Raw genomic sequence first — 17,525 nt, 5'->3', positions numbered from 1 at the left:
TATTTTTCTTGTCTGATTGCATTAGCTAATACTTTCAGAGACTTTGGTTAAATAATGATAATAACGGATATTTAATACTATTTTAATGGGAATGCCTCTCATTTTCCACTAAGTATAAGTTGACTTTGTTTACATATCAAAGATACATATGTATATATAAACTGAAATATTCACATGTTCTCGAAGTCATGCCAAGAAGTATCTTTCAATTCTTAAGCGTTTAATCCACACTGGAACCTTATGAAGTGAATACTATTGTTATGACAATTTTACAGATCAGGAGCAGAAAAAGAAGTAAATTGCTCAAGGTCATACAAGCAGCGAGAAGCAGATTCAGCCTTCAAACTTAGCGGCTTGAATGGGCAGAACCCATTCTCTGACCCTGTACACCTCATAACGCTCCATGTGGTAGTTACCATTATTAGCACAATTTTGCAGACAATTCAGGAGAGTTTAAGCGATTTGTCCAAGGTCAAACAGCTCGTAAGTGCATCCTTCTCTTGAGTTCATAGGGCAGTCTTAGAGTTCACCACTACTGCACATTGGGTTCATTTCTTCTGCATGCTGTGTGGTTTTTCTCGAATCTGTCTTCTATTTCACTGCCTCAGTTTTCTGCCATGTCAGCTATACCCTTAATGTTACACTACTGTACGCACTAATTAACAGTGGCATTATTTTTGAGCTTGGTTTCTTTTCTTAGTTCCCACGACTTCCTTTCCAACTTAATCTATTGCTTCATTTCAACTTTGATCGCTTGTTTCAAAGAGTTCAAGTTATCTTTAATTTCTTGAGAATGCAAAACATTTCTTATCTAATATTTCCTTCCATTTTCTGGGGATGTCCTCTTCCAGAATGTATACTTCATCTTTCTTTTCCATGCTATCTTTCCTCTCTCTGCTTGCTTCCTTCTTTCATTCCTTCCTTCTTTCCCTTTTTCCTGTAGAATTTTGCCTAGGTACCCTGTCGGTTTCTTTTGCTTTTGCTTACGTTGCATCTGGAACACTCCTGGCCAAGCCTCCTATTTACAGAAGAGTGTCTTCTCCATTCTCCACTTTGTTTACCCGGGCCCTGTGTGCCCCCTCCCCTCTGAACTTCAGCTTGAGAACTGAGTGTTGCTGGTTTATATTCTCCCTGTTTTCCTCTTCAGCTGCCTGGGACAGGAGCTGGGGAAGACTGAGGCCTGGGAAGCTGGTAAATGAATTGGCTCGCTGTTCTCTTCATCTGTAATTTTTTAAATAAAACTTTTAATTTTAGAACCTTTGTAGGTTTACAGGAAAGTCATGAAAACAGTACAGAAAGCTCCCATATATCCCACACCCAGTTTCCCCTATTTTTTTAATAACAGCTTTATTGAGATCTAATTCACACACCATAAAATCCACCCATTTAAAGTATACAGTTCAATGGCGTTTAGTGCTTACAGAGTTGTGCAACACAATCAACTCCAGAACATTTCCATCACTCCACAGAGAAACTCCTGGACCCACTAGCAGTCACTCTCCATTTCCCTCCAAGCGCCCGCTGCCCCAGGCAACCACTAAGCTACCGTCCGTCTCTGTGGATTTGCCTGTTCTGGCCTTTTCACATAGAAGGAACCATACAATATGTGCTTTTGTGACTGGCTTCTGTCACTCAGCATAATGTTTTTAGGGTTCATCCATGTTGTAGCCTGTGTCAGAATTTCATTCCATTTATGGTCAAATAATATTCCACTGTGTGGAGATAACACATTTTGTTGGTCCATTCATCAGCTGATGGGCATTTGGGTTCTTTCCACCTTTTGGCTCTTGTGGATAGAGCCGCCATGAGCACTCATGTACAACTTTTTGTGTGGTCATACGTTTTCAGTTCGTTGGGGATCTACCCAGGAGTGGAATTGCTGGATCCTATGATAACTCTTTGCCTTGAGGAATGGCCAGGCCAGCCTGTTTTCCAAAGCAACTGCACGATTGTACATTCTCACCAGCAGTGTATGAGGGTTTGCATTTCTCCACGTCCTGCCAACACTTGCATTACCTGTCTTCTTAAAACTACAGCCACCTTAGTGGGTGTGAAGCAGTATCTTGTCGTGGTTTAACGTGCATTTCCCTGATGGCTCATGAGGCTGAGTGCCTTTCCGTGTGCTTATTGGCTATTCGTGTATCTGCTTTCAAGAAATGTCTATTCCAATGTAATTCTGTTTTTAAAAACAAAACTCCTGTTTTGTAGACGAGGATTCTCCATTCTGTCTGGAACTTTCCTAGCTCTACAGGGGACGCTCTGCAAGGAAAGCCCACCAGCCATTTTGGCTTGAGGGTCTCAAGTTTTTGCTTGGTTAAACAATCCAGCAGTTTGTCCATTCCATCCAGCCGAGCCCGTGCGCCATCAGAGACTAGGAAATAGGGCAATTATTGCTTGCGTACTTTCTTCCCGCAGCTGGGAGGGGAGAAGGCACACCAGCAGTTCTTCTGTCTCCCTCTGAGATGCTCTTGATCCCAAACGGGAGACAAGAACCAGGTGTCACAGCGCCCTCCGAGCGCTTCCAAACCCACAGTCCCTTTTCCACCAAATTGGAGGGAACCCATGAGGTGTTTAGACTTTGCCTGACTTTCATCATCGTACCATTTTCAGGGAATAAGGCACATGGCTATTCCTGGAGCCTTCATTTAGTTTGGCCTAAATTGTTGCATTTCTGGGCGAATCTTCCCGAAGCACGTGGTCTGGGTTGAGACCCTGCCTGAGTTTCTACATTAGTGACCCATTCCTTCCTGTTTTTATTTCATTTGGGCCATTTCAATTTGGAAAAGGAAATTAAAATAGCAATAGAGATGCTGTAACAGTAATCATGTTTTAATTTTTGCTGACTTGGTTGTGAAGGAGTAGAAACCCACCCAAATAGGGTTAAAAGTGTGAAAATCAACTCAGACTGAAAAGAAACAAAGGCAGCTCTGCCATCCCTCTGGCTGGGGGACAGACACAGACAAAACCAGCTGCAAAGTTAACAGGAAACGCTGCTTTCCCCAAGGTCCTGCAAGAGGTGTAAAATGCCACAATCACCCCCTCATTGGCGACTGCTGCTTTCTCACCAATGAGACCCCGCGAGAGCCCTGCTGCTGTTTTGATTTACTCCTGGGGAAACCCAATTGCTAAGCTGCTCTTGCCTAATGACAGCACCCAGCCCCTAATTAATCCCCATTTCTCCTAATCTTGCCTCAGAAACAGTCACCAATCCAGAACTGACCCCTGCCTCCCTTGGACCCTTCCAGAACCCGTCAGTGGGAACCCAAATCTTAGAAAAGACACTCCCCCCTCTTTTGTCCAGCAGCGTTCCACACTCCCTCACTGGACGAAGTTAATAAATTTGACAGGCCTGTCCTCTGCGGTCTGTGGCTGCTTAGACTGTGAGAGTCGGTATTAACCTGGTGTCGCCCAGCTCCGTTTTTCCATTCAGCTAAACTTTTGTTTGCCCTCCGGGATAATTAACCCAGGGTAATGACTGCTTAGGTGCTTTCCTCCTGCCAGCAGGAAGGGAAAACAATCATGCCTATTAGCAGCTCTCTCAGAGCTGTTCACCGATTCCAGGTGGGCCCGAAACACTGCTGCTCACGCGGGAAGGCGGACGACCTCCAGGCCCAGCCACGGACGGCCCTTGGGTGGAGGGTCCACGATCAGGGCCTCTCCCCACACCCTGCCATGGGACCACGTGGGCACCTGGCCCTGTCCCCAGAGAGCTGTCTGTCCCGGGGTGAGTCCTTCCTCTGTTTGGGCCTCAGTTCATCTCTCAGCTCACTAAGGCCCCTTCTTCCTAGTCAGACAATCTGTGATTCAAAATATAGCACTAAGTGGGGTTCCCAGTAACAAAAATCACTAGCATTTCTTAAAGGCTTTCCATGTCCTGGCACTATGCTTAGCATTTTGTACACATTTCCCATTTAGTTCTCATAACAATAAATTAAATATTATTTTCCCATTTTTACATGAGGAAACTGAGGCAGAGAGAGCTTAAGTGACTTGTCATAGCTAGTAAGGGGCAACCCTTACATTTAATCAGCATAGCATACTGTTTCCCTAAGTATCATGGAGAGATCAAAAAGAAACTGAGGCTCAGAGAGAGCTGTGACTCCCCTCTGTCACACAGCCAGAACCCAGGTCCCCTGGCTCCCAGGCCACTACCCTCTCCTGGCCTCTCTTTCTAGAGCTGCTAGCAATGCCCCCTCCAAACCGGTCTGGCCAGGGCAAAGGGAGGGCTTTCCCTGAAGGGTCCTGGCCCTTTAAAGTAACCTGACCTGCAGCGGCACACCTGGACTAGAGAGAAACGCAAGGGGTGGGGGGCGCTCCAAGAAAAGGTGCCTGGTGCTGGCTGCTCTGGGAGGGTCCAGCCCTGCCCACCTCGCAGCCTTCGGTGGAAGGACCAGGCCCAGATCTGTGATAGGTTTCATTTGACCTTGGAGTATTCATTTTTTTTGCTGACCTTTAAAAATCAGAATTTAGGTTTTCTCTTCTAACATCAGAAGGTATGGAAACACCAGATCCCTGTTCTGCATGGCCTAAGCGCTCATTCACCGTGGTCCCCACCCTCATTTACAAGCTTCGCCCGGAGGCTGAGCCCAGCTCTGACACACATGCACACATTTACAACCTGCTCTGGCTTCTGCACGTGCACACTCAGCCCTCCAGCTCCTCTGTCCCCTGGCGCTCTGCATCCACAGAGCAGCGGCCTCCAGGCCCTGAGACCGTCTGACCTGCTCCTGGCTGGAACAATTGCCCACTGAGCGTTTAGTTCAGTGGCTGAGCCCTGGAGAGGGGAAGGTTTTGCCCCCAGTCAGGGATCAGGGGAAGTTCTGTATGAGGTATGTTTGATCGTATTCTAAGTTACAGAAAATTCGCAGTTGGGAATCCAGCTCTACCCACTGCAAAAGGGAATGAGGGACCCCACATTTGATCGAGTGGACAGGACTATTGTGCCCTGACCAGTTACTTCGTTACTCTGAGCCTTGGCTTCTGCATTCCTATGAGAACTGCCCCCAGCCAGAGCACTTGATTAATCAGCAGGTGGATTATCTGGGCTCTGACTTCAATACAAGGAGCCTCAGCTCTTTTCTTTGTGAAAACACCATCACTTACTCGGTAACAGAGGCTGTACTGCAGACAGGATTCCAGGAATCTGTTTTGTCAACTGCATGGTCTCTCTTCGACTGCCTCTATGAGGATTGTCTCTACTCTGCGTTAGCTGTGTGACTTTAGGCAAGTGACTCAACCTCTCTGAGCCTCCATTTCTTCATCTAGGAAGTGGATATATTAATAGCACCAACTTCATAGGGTTTTTGTAAGGATTTAGTGAGATATTAGGTGAAGGGCATAGTGCAGTGCCTGGAGCACAGTATGTGTTCAATGGACGTTAGCAATATTTTGCCCGACACTCAAGCACCCACTTTCAGAAATTAATCTAGCACGAAAGCCACATTACTAGTACCATACCTACTTTCTTGACAGCTCTTTATACCAGGAACAGGCTAATACTTACAAAGGGTTCCGATGGTTACAATCTTCACAACTGCCCCACGAAAGGATCTGGCCAGAAGTGGCATCCGCATTTGGCAGGTGGCAGGTAAAGCGAGGCACTAGTGGTCAGACACGAAGACAGGCAGAGCTGGGCTAGAACCTGGGTCTCCAGCCTCCCGGCCAGGATTCTGCTTCCTACGTCCTGTTGACCACCCGCTGAGATGATCAGCTGAAGTGGATGATTCAGAAGCCCCTCGAATGACCTAGGCTCCTGGGACACCATTGGGAACGCCAATTCTTGCCATGCAGACGGCAAATTTGGTAAGTCTGATAAACTCATCTGTTTGGATGTCCAAGACCTCTTCTGTGTTTTGAGAGAAGATGGCGAAGACCAAAATTTTTAACATTTTAGCTGTAATAGTATTACACCATTGGAGAGACTAAAAGCTGAACAAGTTTTCTGGAAGGTAATTGGGAAATACATATCAAGTGACTTTATAAAATGTGGTTTGGGTACATTTCACTCCAATTCACTCCTGGGAGTATCTCCTAAGAAAAATCAGGTAAGCATGAAAAGATTTACCTTATATCATTGTTTATGAAACCAAAGTTTAGAAACAATCTAAGTTTACAGTACTAGGGGATTTGGTTAAATAAGTGATCATCTAGCCATACAATGAGGTAGTGTGTGTCATTAAAAATGAAGACGTAGCTTGACATATTTCAGGATGGAAAGAGTTTCTTCTTATACTGTTGCAGGGGCAGTGGGGGAGGGGAGCAAGTTACCCATGGCATGGATAGCAGCATCCTGTGTGTGTGTGCAGAAACACACTCTTACACATGCATGTGCGCGCATATATCTGCATACGTCTGGAAGGCAAACCAAGTTGTTAACAGTGGTTACTGCTAAGTAGAAATATGGATTTTTTTCTCATTAGGTTTTTAGATTTTTTCAATAACGAGCATGTTTCTCGTGTAATTTTTTACAGAGAAAACGATTTGGGGTGTATGCCCTGGGGATTTCTACTCAGTGGAAGCTGGGTCCCTGGGCACTGCCCCAGCCATCCCACCCCTTCTCTTCCCTGTACCCTCGTCCCCAGCCACCCCTCCCCTTCCCATAAGCCCTTAGCCACGTGAAGAGAGGCAGGGAGCAGGGGCTCCTCAGAGTGCCCCCCCTCCCAGAGTTCCAGGTCATGTGCTTTCCCCTCCTCCCCCGCCTGCCTGGTCATTTCAGATGAAGGCCTGGAGGTCCACCAGGAGGTAGTTTCCAGCAAGAAGGAGACGGAGGCCAGGCTGTCCCACAGAGGCCGGCCTTTTTCCCAGGACTATGACAAGGCACGGCTGCCCTTCTTTCTCCACTGGGAGACTGGGGAGGTGAGTCTCCTGCCTGTCCTTGAGACGCAGCCAGCTCCCTCCCCCTCCCCCAGGAGACTACAGGGCTCGCCCTGAGTCCCAAATGAAGTCACAGGCTGGAGCCCCCAGGAGGCCATGTGGACACAGGGGACAGTTATGGTGACAACTTGCCAGGCAACTTGGGCAAGAGAGGGAGGGGTTCAGGAAGCGCAGCCCCAAAATATTGCCCCGCAGCATGCGGAACATTTTAAGCTGAAGGAGCTTGAGAAAATGGCAGAAGCAGGAGGGTCACTCTGACCTCCCCCGACCCTTGTCCCCTGACAAAGGCCCTCATTCTCGGACTTTGGGAGGCTTCTCATTTCTGAAGGCTGGAGTGATGGCGGGGATGGAGGGCTGGGCTGGGAGAACTGAAGGTGAGCAAATGGGAAGAGGTTGGAGCCCTCCCTCACCCCGGACCAGGGTGGGAGTTGGAAGTTGGAAGTTGGTTTGGTTCTAGGAGGACGTCTGAGGCCTGCCAGGTGTCCCACTCTGTGCAGAAGCGCATGGTGATTAAGACCAAGGATCCTTGCAGCTACGAGGGGCTGAGGCAAGACCTCCACCAGCTAAGCCAGTGGCCACACAGCAGAGTCCCCACTCCCTTGGGTTCCAACTTCCATCTCCAAAACCACTGTCTCCTCTGCGTTAAGGGGGTGAGTCAGCTCTCGGGTCGCAAAGGCCCTCTCCCCAGCCTCACCTTTTCTCGGTGTCCCCAGCAATGTAGGTTTATTTATTCTGTGATACAAATTCTGCCACTCGCTAAGAAGGCAAAAGTGATTGCAACCATTTTCTTTTCAATGACATTTCTCTAGTCGATGGCTGCTTTATCAAAGCCCCCTGAGATTTCTGTAGTGAGCTCCTCCTGTCGCATTTAGAATAGGGTGTGACTGTCACAAATTTGACTCACCAGGGTTTTTTCTCCTGCAGCACCATGCAGAGATAAAGTCCCGCAGTTCAGGCCTGAGGAAGTGGGAGAGCTGGTTACCTGCACCCTCATGCCAACCGGGCGGTGTCTGGCATGAGTGGGAAGGTCGAGGGACGGCAGGAGGGGCCACATTCCCCTGGACAGAGAGTTGGGAACTGCGCGCCTGGCACCCCAGCCCTCCCGCGCCTGCCCCCAGCATCCCTCTTCTCGAGAACCCCTCTCTGGCTCCAGCCCCACTTGCGGGCTCCCCAGTGGCGGCCTGGAGGAGCTGTGGGTGTGGTGAGGGCTCTGGGGGCGGGCCTGCGCGAGGGATCCTGGAGAGCTGGACGGGCTGCAGGCAGGAGGCATCCCCTCTCCACTTACCTGGCAGTCACCGCTCATCTGCCTCCGCCTGGCCCAGGGACTTGGCCAAGTCCTTTCACTCGCTGGCCTCCGAGGCCAGGGCCCAGACACTCTGGGGCTGAACCCACACCTGGTTCACGCTCCGGTTCTGAACGCCTTGCTTTACTTCTCAGTGCATCCGTGTCCACACCTGCAAAGTAGAAGAATAAAACAGAATGAAGCTGTTTAGTGAAAACACCTTGCAAACACTCAAACCGCCAGGGTCAGATCCAGTATAGCATCAGCAAGTGGAGTGGAAAACAGCATCCAGGCCCCCTGGTCCAGTATTCAGTCCTCTGTGCTCTGTGCCCTTCTGTCCCCCGGCCCACGGCATTCAGGTGAGATAGCCTTGAACCCTCCCAATTCCCATAGTCCAAAGATTCCTGGGGATCCTGCAGGCACAGGGTCTCGGGGCCCCTCTGCCTCTGGCCCTCGCTTTGCCCCTCATGTCAGCCCAGATGCAGAATTTGGCTCCTGCACCAATTGCTACTGGGATTCCACTAGTGAGCATTTGGAATTTCTAGCGATTTTGCAGATGTGCGGGTCCCAGGGAAGGGCTGTGCTGTTAGCCCCTGGCACTCTACCGTGGGCTCCCCTCCCCCTCTGCTCTCACCCTTGCTGCCCCCTCCTCAGTTTTCTCAGAAGTCCCCAGATACGACCCCTCGCTCATGAACTATAGCCCCCAGCCTTCGGCTGTCTAAGTACCAGGGCACCCTTGCCTTGTGTCAGCATCCCCTCAAGGGGCATTAGCAAGACCCCTCCCTAAGAGGCCCCTCCCTCCATCCTCAGAGACAGATGGGACAACTGCCCCAGCTCCTTTGCCCAGAATTTGCCACAGGGTGGGGGGCCTTGACACCCCCAGAGGGCAGCCCACCCAGAATCCTTGCAGGGCTGGAAAACTCTTTCACCGACCTGTGCCCTCCTTCTGCCCTCTCAGCCCCCACAGTGTGACCTTGCCCCCCCCGCCCAGCACCTTCCTGGTGGACACGGCCACCTCCACTCAATCAGAGGTCTCCCTGGCCACGCTCGGAGTTCCTGGACTTCAGCAGCATGGAGCATGCACCCTGCAGGAGATGGTCCTGTGCACAGCCGCCCTGGCCCCCCAGCCATCCCAGACCTGCTGAGTCTGCTGCAGAATACCCACACCAACACTCTACCCAAGGGGGCTGTGGGCATAGCTCGGGGAGGGAGGAATGAAGAGGATAATGGCAGCAAACACTTAGGCAGCACTTAGCATGTGCCACACTGTGCTAAGGGGTTTGTGTGGATTGCAAAGTCATGCAAAAATATACATTTCAATCCTCACAATAATCCTGTGAAATACATACTGTTATTATTATCCTCATTTTATAGATGAAGAAACTGAGGCTCAGAGAGGTTAAATAACTTGCCAAAGATTACACAGTGAGTGGTGGAGTCAGAATTGGAAGCCAGGTAGTCTGGCTCCAAGGCCTCTGCTGTTCAGCGCATGAGGCTCCAGAGGCCACCCCAGCGCTGTTGCATTGTCTCTCTCAAGGCCCCACCCCCACCCCATGCTCCTCCCACCCACGTGGAGTAAAGGAGAACCTGTGGAGCTCAGATGGGACAGAGGTTGGGAAACCACTGGCCTAAGAGCAGGAGACTTGAGGTCCGTCAGGAACGTACTGCATGACCGTGGGCAAATGTCTGTAGGAAACTGGCCTCAGTTTCCCCATGGGGCTGGGCAGGGTCCTCTCTAATGTCCACTCTAGCTCTGACATTCTGTGGTCTGTGAGAAAGCAGAGGCAGTGAGGAGGGACAGTGACCCAACATTGACCTTTCCCTGCCCAGGCCCCAGGCTCCTCCTACTGCCCACCCAGCTCGTTCCCAGGGAGGGAGAAGAGCACAGGCTCGTGCACTGTGGATGCTGATGGTGAGTGGTCAGAACTTAGGAAGGCCCAGAGAGCTCATGGGGCATGCCGGAGCCACACAGCCATGTGGGGTTTCCTTTCTCTCCAGAATTCCCTGAATGGAAGGCCCTTGGAGCTGCCCACTGGGGAGTCTGGGATTATCATGCTGGGAGTTGTCTTTGGAAAGGGGGCCCAGCAGGGGTGATCTAGGCAGCTGGTCCCCGAGAGTTGGATCTTGAAGGTCAGGGTCGCTTCTGACAGGTGCTGATTGAGAGGCTGGCATCCTAGGCCAGAGGAACAGCCCAGGCAAAGGCAAGGAGGTTGAGGTGATGGGGCCAATCTGTGGCTGCTGTAGTTTGAGGTCTAGTGGGAGATGAGATGGGAAGGCTTAGGAGTTTGGGCAACGTCCAGCAGACAGGTGGCTATAGGGAGTGACTGAGCAGGGAGTGACCGCAGAGACCTGGGCTCTGCCAGCAGGAGGTGAGCCAGGCCATGTCCCTGCTCCTGGACGGACTGAGCAAAGTGTCAGGCAACTCAGAGCAGAGGCGGTCTCTGCTGGCCCTGAGGCACGCCTGCTTCCCTGGAACCGTGTCCCTCCCCCAGCACTACATTTGCTTCCCACAGCCTCCTCTGCCACCACCTGGTCCAGGCACCACCGCCTCCTGGGCAATGGCAGTGGCCTTGCTCTGACCCATTCCCTGCTTGGTAGCCTTTAAAATGTAAGTCATACTGTGTCATTCTCTTGTCCACTCCCTGCCCTGGCACAAGGCCCGACCCTTGCTCATCTATCCCATTTTGTTGCTGGTTCTCTCTCCCCAGAGCTGCACCGGTTCTCTGACTGGGCCAGCAACCTGTGGACCCGTTCCTCCTGGAAAGCACCTGCTCAGGCTGTTCCCACTGCTTGCAATGCTCTTCCCAGCACTTCCCTGCTGCCTCCTTATCCTCGGGTCTCAGCACAATCACGGCTCCTTCTGAGAGGCCTCCCTGACCATCTTGCCCATAGATAGTTCGCCACCTCATTCTCCATCCTAACACCCTGTGCATTCCCTCCCAGCACTGTCACAGTCTGAGAGGGGCTTCTTCACTTCATTCTCATTCATTATCTGCCTCCTCCATCAGACCCTCAGCTCCATGAGGGGAGGGACCATGTCTGTCATGTTCACCTCTGTAAGGCCCCAAAGCACACAGTAGGTATTCAATAAATGTTTGCTGACTGAATGACTGAAAGAAGAAGAATCAGCCCCTGCTCTCAAGAAGCCCCGCCCACCAGAGGGACAGTGAGTGGTGTGAACACAGATGTATGTGAAGACAGCTTTGCACGCATGCACAGAGGAGGGTGCCGCAGACTCATCTGGGCTCCCAGAGGAGGTGACATCTGGTCCTAGTCTTGAGAGAAGAGTAGGGAAAAGGCGGGAAGAGCATGAGGCCTGCAGGGGCGACCACCAGAGCCCCTGTGGTTCCCACTGTGGTCAGGCTGCGGGCGGTGATGCGTGTGCAAGGCTGACAGCCTGGACGTGTCTCCTCTGGAGGATGTGAACCTGTGGGCGCAGGAACTGAAAACCAACACCTGGGCATGGGACAGAGGGGCTCTGAGCTGGCGCCTGAGGTTGTGACAGGGCATCCAGGGCCCCGAGATGAACGGGTTTCCCTCAAGCCTGTCCCCACATGGGCAGCAGGCTTCCTGGACTCCTAGCAGTCTCCTCTCAGCAGGCGCTCAGCCAAGGCAGGGTGGCCCCGGATTATCTGGATAATGGCTCTATGTGAGTGAGCAGGAGCCCGAAAATGGAAAGGGTCTCCCCTTGGGGCTGCCCTGGCAGTGGATTTCCAGGTCTCTGTGGACAGCCCTTCACCAGGGCCAGCTGACGGCCCAGCTGGAACAGAGGTCCCCCACCGCCCCTGAACACAGCAATGTTGGCCAGCCCCATGCGACTGTGTCTGCAGCTACGGGAGGGGAGACGCCCATAGGGAAGAGGTGGAACCCCAGGGCCAGGGCCGTTTAGCTCAGACCAGGGTCTGATGGGAAACTGTTCCAGACCATCCACTCTCTGCTTCATGCATCCACCCACGATTCACTAACCGTTTATTGTGTGCCAGGCTCTGAGCTGGAGAGCCAACCTCTGCTCTGGGGGATTCTCAGGCTAGTGGTGGAGCCAGGTGAGTGACACCCAAGAAGGATGGGGGAATGACGGGCTGACGGGAATAGTAAACATGAGACAAGGCTTTGGGCAAGATTACTGTTTCCGCCCTCACTTTTAGCCATTTCCTTCTATCTTGTTCCCTGAGGAACTCTGGGGTGGAGAGAAGTCAATACGCCTTAGCAGGACTCGTTCACTGTTCTCAGTGCCGGCCCTGTGCCGCGTCCAGAGAGAAGTGCAGTCCCTGCCCTCGTTGCTGCTCGGGGGCCAACTGTGGGGCAGGGGCGACACGCAGGCTGGTCTTGTCTCCTGGGCACTGAGGGAGCACTTTCCAGGCACTCAGGAGGGGCTATAAAGTCTGTCTTGGGAAGACAAGGGAGGGCTCCACGGAGGAAGCAGCCTGGGAAATGCACTGACGGAGCCTTGATGGGTCACAGTCCTGCAATGCATGATGGCTGTCCTGGTCCTGCAGTGCACGGTCTCATCCAAACCCCTCTCAGCACTGTGAGGGAAGACGGAGGCTCAGGCAAGCATCTCTGGCAAATAGGCAGTGGGCTGGGCTTTGACCCCAGGCACTGTGGCCCAAAGACCAGGCTCTACACAGCACAGTCCCCTCTGAAGGGATGCTGCTGTGGACGGGACTGCAGCTGGCAGAGAGGGGCCGGCTTTCCTGGGTTCCTCTGGCAACAGCCTGAGCAAAGACCTGGAAGCAGGCAGGGGAGGGTGGGCCAAGGCCGAGTGGATTCTGACAGGGAATCAGGTAGGGGTGAAGGGAGAGGCAGAGAGGCGAGGCTGACAAGAAAATCAGGTAGAAGTAATTATGAGACTGGGGCCTGAGCCTGGAAGGCAGCCGTGGGGCCTCGCCTGGTGGGCCCTGCTTCCCACAGCCCTCTGGCAGGGGAGGGGGTGCAACCCTCCCACTGGCTGGGCCACCATCTCCCTTGCTATCCTTCCACACAGAGGTCTTCACACATCCACAATATCCCCCCAGCAGGCCCCCCACTGTGCGTCACAGGCTCAGGGCCTCTCCTCACAGCCGCCAGCCCCTTCTCCTGCACGAGGTCAACTCATGCAGGCCTAGGCCTGCCGTCCACTTGTCCCCCTGCTGTGCCCTCCCTCCCCCAGGCCCTGTGATGTGTTGAATTCTCGCCACTGAGTTCCCAGAGATTGGAAACTCCAGTACCCTGTCACTGATCCAGCCAGTGACGGGCTCCTTCAAGGAGACGCTCCCTCCAGGGTTGGAACCAGCTCCAAGACCCAGTGGGCCCACCTCCGCATCCCTGGCTCCCAGCTGCCTCGGTTTCCAGGTCCCAGCCTCCAGGGAGAGTCTAGTGAGAGGACGTGAGCCCTGCGGGACCTTGAAAGGAGACACAGAACCCACCCTCTCTGTGTGTTCCTGTTTATTTACCCTGCAGACACTGGGTTTTCTGAGAGCAATTCCTATCCTCATGGGGCTCACGGTCTAGGGGCAAACAGGCCTTATTCAGGACCCACAGAGGGAAACACACAAGTGCACCAAGCTCTCTGAAACAGGTCAGAGAAAGAGCCCCTAGGAAGACCAGCAGGGCCCGGCAGCCACAGGAAGGATTTTGGTCTTCTCCCCAAGGGCGGTAGAAGCCCCTGAATGGCTTTTGGCAGGGCCCTTATGAGGCAGAACTGAATCAGCCCCCAGCCAGCCTCCCCACCCCTGGTAGATATCTCTTTTTTAAAAATTACTTAATTAATTAATTTATATTGAGGTAACATTGGTTTATAACATTATATACATTTCAGGTGCACATCAGTATATTTTGACTTCTGTGCAGACTACGTCACGTTCACCACCCAAAGACTACTTACCATCTGTCACCTTATACATATGCCCTTTTACACCTTTCACACTCCCCTCTCCCCACTTCCCCTCTGGTAGCACAAATCTAATCTCTGTGTCTACGTGTTTGTTTGTTGTTGTTTTTTAGGTATGCGTTTTGGTGAGGAAGATTGGCCCTGAGCTAACATCTCTTACCAATCTTCCCCTTTTTTTCCCCAAAGCCCCAGTACATAGTTGTATATCCTAGTTGTAAGTCAGTCGAGTACTTCTATGTGGGACGTTGCCACAGCATGGCATGATGAGCAGTGTGTAGGTCTGCGCCCAGGATCTGAACCCGTGAACCCTGTGCCACCAAAGCAGAGCACTCGAACTTAACCACTTGGCCATGGGGCTGGCCCTGTTGTTGTTTTTATCTTGCACTTACGAGTGAGATCATATGGTATTTGACTTTTTCTGCCTGACTTATTTTGCTTAGCATAATACCCTCGAGGTCCATCCATGTTGTCTCAAATCACATGATTTCATCTTTTTTATGGCTGAGCAATATTCCATTGTGTATATGATCTCTTTAATATTACTATTCATCATCATATTTTTAGGAATAATAATAATCCCTCACTTGCTGAGCACTTTCATAGACTGTTTCCTTTGCTGTAAAATCAATCCTGCGAACAGTTGCATATTCCCAGTTGAGCATATTCCCAGCTGAGGCTGGAAGGGAGGTGGCAGCTGGGCAGGCTGCACGTGTGGCCAAGAGCTTGGAGTGGAGCTGGACCTCCTGCCTCCCTGAGCTTGTCCTGGGACTCTGAGCGTGAGTGGGTACCCTCCTGCCTCCCCGTCTCTGGGAAGTTTGAGGCACTGCCAGCCCTGAGTGGTCACCCTCTCCTGGGGAAGCCCGGCAGCAGGAACAGGCCCTTCTCCTAGGAGAGGATGGTTTGGCCTGGGCATCTCCAGCTGTCCTTGCAAGTTCTTTCCAGCATCATGCCAGCCAGGAGTCCCAGAGGCCTCTGCTGCTGCCTCTTGGGGGGCAGGGTGTGGGGACAGAAGAATACAAATACAAAAGAATCATGCTCCCCCTCTGGCAGCCTACAGCCTAGGTAGGCAAAGACAGATATGTTAAAATTGTAAGGAATAGGGCCGGTCTGGTGGTGCAGGGGTTAAGTGCGCACATTCCACTTTGGCGGCCCGGGGTTCGGATCCCAGGTGCGGACACAGCACCACTTGGCAAGCCATGCTGGGGCAGGCGTCCCATATATAAAGCAGAGTAAGATGGGCACAGGGATGTTAGCTCAGGGCCAGTCTTCCTCAGCAAAAAGAAGAGGATTGGCAGCAGATGTTAGCTCAGGGCTAATCTTACACACACACACACACACACAAATATATATATACATATATATAAGGAATAACTATTACTTATAAATCACTTCTGGGCCAGACCCAGCACTCAGCCCCTTAAGTAAATGGTCAGTCACCTCACAGGTAAGAATTACGCCCATTTTACCGATGAGGGGCCTAAGGCTCAGAGAGGTAAAATCACTTTCCCGTCTCCACCCAGGCGGTCAGTGGTGGTGCCAGGAATCAAACAAATCCCTGTCCACTTGGGAGAGGGGCAGATTTCCCCCCAGGGGGACAGAGCATCCCCCGCTGCCCTGGTTATGTGATTCAAACCTTTTTTTTACTGAGATATAATTTGCATACAAGAAAATTTACTTTACAACGTGCATGTAACCACCACCACAATCAAGATACAGAGCAGCTCTGCCATTCCCAAAACTCCCTCGTGCCCTCTCCCAGTCAGTCCCCTCTCCCACCCCCAGCCCTGGAGACTAGTGATCTCCTTCCTGTTCTTACAGTTTTACCTTTTCCAGAACATCATTTGAATGAGATCACCCGGGGTGCCGTCTTGGGCCTGGCTGGTGTCTTGGACAGAGAGCTTCAGATCTGTCCAAGTTGATGCATGCATGTACCTAGGAGTGGTTCAGTCCTTTTCATTGTTGAGTAATATTCCATTGTACAAGCATGCCACGATTTATTTACCACTCACTACTTGATACACATTTGGGTTGTTTCCAGTTGGGGGTGCTTTCAAATAAAGGTGTTATGGACCTTTGCATCCAGGTGGTTTTGGGGACATGTTTTCATTCCCCTCATGTGAATATGCAGGGGAGGCATTGCTGGCTTGTAGGGTCGGTGTGAGTTTCACTTCATAAGGAACTGTCCAAATGCTTTCCAAAGTGGCTGTACCACTCTGCATTGCCGCCCTAAGGATGAGAGTTCCAGTTGCCCCACACCCTCCCAGCACCTGATGTGGTTAATCTTTTTAATTTTAGCCATTCTAATAGGTGTGAAGTAGGATCTCGTTGTGGTTTTAATCGCATTTCCCTAATGACTAATGACCTTGAGCATCTTTTTATCTGCCTACTTGTTATCGTATGTTTTCTTTGGTAAAGTGCCCAAATCTTTTGCCCATTTTTTACTAGGTTGTCTGTTTGAGAATTCTTTATATATCCTGCATACAATCCAGATATGTGATGTGAAATTATTTTCTCCCAGCTTGTATTTTGTCTTTTCATTTTCTTACCACTGTCTTTTGAAGAGTAGAAGATTTTAGTTTTGATCAAGTCCAGTTTGTCAATCTTTTCTTTTACGGCTTGAACTTCTAGTGTCATCTCTGCCTAGCCCAACAACACAAAGATTTTTTTTAAATGTTTTCTTCTAGACGTTTTATAGTTTCAGCTCTTACCTTTAAGTCGATTATCCATTTTGACTGAGTTAATTTTTGTATATGATATGAGGAGAGAGTTGAGGTTTATTTTTTCCATATAGATGTTCCATTTTTCCAGCATGACTTATTGAAAAGACTATCTTATCCTAATTGAATTACCTTGACACCTAGTTGAAAGCTGACCATGTCTGTGTGGGTCTACTTCTGAATTCTCTATTCTGTTCTACTATTCTCTCTGTCTATTCTTACACTAGGACCATACCATCTCGATTACCGTAGCTTCACAGTGAGCCTAGAAATCAGGTAACATAGGTCGTCCCACTTTGCTCTTTTTCAGAATTGTTTTGGCTATTCTAGATCTCTTCGTTTCCATAAGAACTTTATAATCAGTTTTTCAATTTCTTTTTAAAAAACAGTCTGCAGGAATTTTGATTGGAATAGCAGGAAACTTATAGATCATTTTGGGGAGAATTGATGTCTTAACATTATCGAGGCTTCTGATTTATAAACACCGTCTACCTTCATTTAGATACTCTTACATTTCTCTCAGCAAGACTTTATGGTTTTCGTGCACAGGTATTCCGTGTCCCTGATGTACTGCACATGGGCTTGCTTTCCTAACTTGCACTCTCACAGGTGGTCGGAGCCCCGAGGGATGCTCTTGCTCTTGCGGTCTCCTGTCCTGCTCCAGATTTTTCTCGTGCAGAAGCCTGTGGACAAGAGCTGATGAGTAGGTGTAGACCCCCCCTGTGCACGGGGCTCCCAATGATTCCAAACTGTCACACTAACCTTTAAAAAGTCATTAAAATTT

This window comes from Equus caballus, chromosome 1 (genome assembly GCF_041296265.1).
Source record: "Equus caballus isolate H_3958 breed thoroughbred chromosome 1, TB-T2T, whole genome shotgun sequence".
Taxonomy (NCBI): domain Eukaryota; kingdom Metazoa; phylum Chordata; class Mammalia; order Perissodactyla; family Equidae; genus Equus; species Equus caballus.
The sequence above is the reverse complement of the archived record's forward strand: the minus strand, read 5'-3'. Positions refer to the sequence as shown.